The sequence below is a fragment of the Centruroides vittatus genome, unplaced genomic scaffold (assembly GCF_030686945.1).
Source record: "Centruroides vittatus isolate TY-2023 unplaced genomic scaffold, ASM3068694v2 contig_1776, whole genome shotgun sequence".
Taxonomy (NCBI): Eukaryota; Metazoa; Arthropoda; class Arachnida; order Scorpiones; family Buthidae; genus Centruroides; species Centruroides vittatus.
Genome location: NW_027121087.1, coordinates 181,143 through 186,244, shown reverse-complemented (window position 1 = coordinate 186,244; position 5,102 = coordinate 181,143). Strand labels below are relative to the sequence as shown.

The following is a 5,102-nucleotide window of genomic DNA, read 5'->3' as shown; positions in this document are numbered from 1 at the left end:
TGCATTATAATAATCTCAACTGAATAACTTTGATGATAGAGCAGTTTCTAAATTAACAATTACAGAGTAATCTCTGACAGTCTATTAATAAATTCGAAATTTCATTTATTTTTAAGAGAAGTCATTACACGAAAACAGGTTTATAACAGTAAATTACACTCAAACCTTACGCTAACGAATACACCAATTACACTCTCTAAAAGACCAAAACAACAATAAATATTTGTTTATATAAACCAGTTGATGGAGAAATAAATTTTAAAAAATATTCCCCAGGTGAGGCTCGAACTCACAACCCCGGCATAACTCACTAGTACTGCGTTATAAGTACCGTGCGCTAACCAATTGCGCCACTGGGGACACGTACTATCAGCCCTCCTATTCGCTATAGTAGAGTAACTTACTTATCAAACATCAAAATGCTGATGTATAATTGACTTTCGTGATAAATGGTGCCTCTTATCATCACACCAATCGCTTATATTATAAATTATCAACTAATATATCATACAAGTGATTAAACTTTTCGTGATGACATGGCAAATCCTTGAACAGATTGACAGTAGACTAATACATATAAATGTTATGTACAATAAATAAACTAAGGAATTGTCTTTTATGAGAAATTTAATTGCAGAAAAACAGTGTTTAAACATAATTCTTCGCTGAGAAATGCGGTATATGAGAGTAATAATAGTAACTGTTTGTGTAAACATATTATTAAATTATACAAGGAAACTGCTGAATAAATTTGCATTGTGTGTTAATTATTTAATCTAAAATTAAAATTTACTTTAGTAATATTCCCAAAAACATAATTAATGACCAAGCAGATGTGACATAAATATAAATGAGCAGTAAAAATTAATAAAATTGAATTTTTATTTATGAAAATGGCGCGTTTTATGAGGTAATCGAGGAACCAGTGCATATATATTTTTTTCCCTTTACTTTTTTAAATGGAAACATTTCAATCAAGCAGGCGAAAATTAAGTAGACTGATTATGTCGACTTTATTACGTATAACGAGTAAAGGAAACAAAAAACGCCGATACATTCTATAATTCACTTTTATGTTGTCAGATGGCGCTATGTTGCTCTTCATTATTACAAATTACCCTCTTTAAAGAGGTCATAGATGTTTGAAGATCGAAATTGCTCTCAATTTTTCGTAAGGCACAGCATAAATTTATTAAAATCTGAAGTTTATTATAACCCATTAATTTTTATATTACTTACTTTTTAAAAAAAATCGAAATTTTATAGGGCCATAAAACATTTTATAGTATATTTATTAAAGTATATATGCGCAGTTTTATTCAAAAGTATAATAGATGTATTACACGTGATCGAGGTGATGCCGTTCTTAAGATAGAGATGTGTTTACGATACTTTACCATTGGTTTTAATGTCGATCTATCTCAAAGTACAGTACAGTACATCTGCATGAAAGCATAAATTCCAAATGAGTTTATTAATAGAGTAGATAAAAGGCCAAAGAATGGGGTTCTATTTACAAGGAGACTGTTATTACCCACCGAATTCCAACAAACTGGTTTTACTAAGAAAAACTAGTTTAATACATTTTGTATTTTTTCTAGAAAAAAAAAATATATATATATATATATATATATATACTGTATATATAATATACATATAAACAGATTTGTAATTATAGTGTAGCCTGACATATTGCTTACACAGTAGAACCTGTTTAAAACGAAACCTGCTAAACCGGTATGGTGTGAGTCCGGTTTACACAGGTTTTACTGTCCGTATCTATACCATCTCTTCATAATCTTTGTCCATTGAAAAAAAATCCAACAACGAGTTGCTTAACTTTCCCGGCAACATTTGGTAGCGCCATCTGTTATGATATTTTATTTTAAAATCTTTACATTTTTAACTATTGGTTTAATTTTCAGGGTAGGGACGGGTTTTATAAAAAATTGTAAATGCTAATAACGAGTGAAATTGTCATTAAGTCCCACCCCACTGGAGACACACAAGACTCTCTTTATCTCCGACCTTTAGTCACCAAAATTTAATAGCATTAATTCTCCTAATAAACAAACCTCCCTGCAAAATTACATACAGAAATTACCCCGAAATTTTTGCATTTCGCGACGTTTCAAGGTGTCGTAAGGCGATCGCCATACTTTTCCTCTGTTATATACTGTATAACAGCCGGAAAAGTAAAAAATGTATCGCGCTAAACAACGCTATGTTTGGGCTAATTGTGAATAATTTATTACATGAGGCCGATCCTAAGAGGGGATTCCAGGAACCTCGTTAACGCAAAACACTCCTGACCTTTTTTTTAAAGATGCGAGTTTACGAGATAGTAAACTTAAATTTCTTTCTGTGCGCTGTTATTGTTTTAAGTTAAAGATCAATGTCCTGAAGTTAGTGTGATGAAGGATTTTTCGATTCTCGTTTTCAAAAATCATGAGGCGAAACCTTATGATTTCCTGTATAGTTCGTACTAGTGTTTTACGGTGAAGAGTGCGTTGACTTTCCACATCATGCCAAGGGTCGTTGGCATATCTGCACCCAGCCACCTTGATGGCTGCTACAAGTTAGTTCCGCATTGTCACGTAAAATGTCGGGTTCTAACTGCATTGGCCTGTATTTTCCAATTGAACGTTTTATATGAGTCACGTCGTAATGATTTTATTAGTGTTTTATGTTAGTTTACCCACCTAAAAATAATCGTAATGGAGTTCAAGTACGATTTACGCTTCCAAAATAAAGGTGCGTTTTCGCCTTCTCTCTTCTCCTTTTTACTTTTTAAAATCAATTTTAAAATTCTGCAAGTTTGATTTTAAGAAACTTTATTTTTTTTTAGCAATTCTCTGTATTAGTTTCTTTACTTAAAATAATTTAATTTAAATTTAATGCCTTGTAAACGCCCTAGTAATTTGATTGTTTGAGTAAATTTACTCATTTTATAACGTTCTTTTAATTAAATTTATCTCGAGAAAGTAAATTTTATCCCAAATTCAAACTATTTTACTAACATTTTCGATTATTATTGGGAATCGAAGTATATAAAAACACATATTAAGACACGAATTGTTCTAGAAAAACAGGGATTTATGTTAAGTTCCCCCTTCCAATGATTTTATTAGTAAATTTGACCACGTTTGTTTGAGTTTGTCAGATTTTAATGGGGATTGTTGTTCGGGAGATGCTTCTAATAGGGACGTTGTTTGAGAGAAGTCACGTGCAACTCAACTAAAATAAGTGGAGTTGCACGTGACATCTTAAAAATTATATTTATTCCCTTATATTGATCGTCACAGTTTTAGGTCGACTTTTTTTTTATCCTAAAAATAATTATAATTTTATATAATAAAATAGAAATAAGAAGTTTTATTAAAGATACTTTTTTTTTGTAAAAATAAAACTAATTTTGTACACAATTCCAAGACAATAATGGGTAGTGTACAGGTAGGCAATCGGTAATGTACTGTACAAAAATATTAAGGTTAAATGTTTAATCAGACGTAATTATCATTACGTGACACTTTCGGTATTTGAAAACTTTCTATCATTAGCGACTTAGAAAAAGAAATTAATAAGCAATTTTAAGGATTTCTAAGAAAGTTTTTTTTTTATTGTTTAATTAATTATATTTAAGAGGAATTAATTTAATAAATTAACTCGTAAGAGGTGTTCTTCGCAGATTTGATTTGCGTGAGAAATGAAATAAAAGATTCAATTTTTATAAATCTCTTTAGGAATTATTATATACTTTTAACAGTAATAAAAAATAACCTTATATTAAATTGTCTTCATTGTTTATAAATTCTTTTGTTATTTTTTTAAATAAAATGATTTATTGTGTAATTTATTTATGCCCAGTTTTAGTAGTTGGAACGGATTATTTTATTGAGTCGAGTTTATTTCTTTGAATAATTTTGTCATATTCAGTCATTTAAGTGAATTTATTTTATTTTATTAGATAAAAATCAAATTTATCTCTTGTATTTCTTTTCGAGAAGATTTTCTGATCAAAATTAGATTATTGGAAACCATTTTTCTTTTACTCTGATTCATTTCTATAAAGAAAAAAGTGGAGTATTTCATAAGAATAAATTATAAAAATATCAAAAATATAAGTAAATTTGATTATTGTTTCAGTAAAGCAGGTTACACACGGTTTAGGGCCTCAAACTGTAAGGGTATAGTTGAGGGCCTCAAACTGTGAGGATGTAGTTTAGGCCTTCAAACTGCTAGGATATGGTTCGGGACGTAAAACTGTAAAGATATAGTTTAGGGCCTCATACTTAAATTTATTATTTGAAGAGGAAGCGACTCCTATATTGTAGCTTAGTGTCACTATAAGTCTAAATCCGGTAATGCTAGAATCATTTGCAAATAAATGACTTTAGAAAAAGCTGTGCATCGCCTACTTCTAAGGTCATTCCATACTTAGATACGACTTTTTGCTTCACGATTGAGTTAGATAACTTATTAAAATTTAAATTTAATATATCTGATGATAAATTAAACGTGAATTAACTAGCAATCTATCGATTCCTTTAAATTTGTGAATCGTTGTAAAAATACATAATTAAACAACACACACATAAATAAGAACCTATTAAATGAATACACACCTTTCCTATATACACACGTATACTTACACTAACACACACAGCAAAGTTTTATGTCTACATCAGTCGTTATAGAACTTCTTGTGTCTACACACGAGGTTTGTCTTCATCACTCTTTACCTCCTGCACCTGGTTGATATTTCCTCCAAGCTGGTTATTGCCTTAATTCTTTGCAACAAATAACACTAGAAAATAGCATAAACTCGATTTATGTTCAACCTTTTAATTTCATTTTAAAGAAAGTTATACAAATAATTCTTTTTGTATATGGTTTTATTGTTTACGTTTCACATACATATACAAATTTGTATTTTTAAAGTACAAAAAAAATTTATAAAAAGTTTATATGTACGCTCAAATATAGAATTTGCGTACGAGAAAGCGAAGAGAAATACAAGTAACGTCTACATTGATAAACGTAACGTGTGTTACGTTTAATCCAACAAGAGCGCATGCGTAACTTAGGTGGCGCTATAAGCA

The 5,102-nt window shown here is 29.9% G+C and overlaps 1 non-coding gene across 1 annotated transcript; it reads right to left on the bottom strand.

The window, feature by feature from the left end:
- Positions 1-268: 268 nt before the first annotated feature.
- On the bottom strand, positions 269-360 carry TRNAI-UAU (transfer RNA isoleucine (anticodon UAU)). Its single transcript is given in 2 exon segments — positions 269-304; positions 323-360. It is a non-coding gene; the product is annotated as a tRNA-Ile (tRNA).
- Between the last annotated feature and the right edge of the window lie 4,742 nt (positions 361-5,102).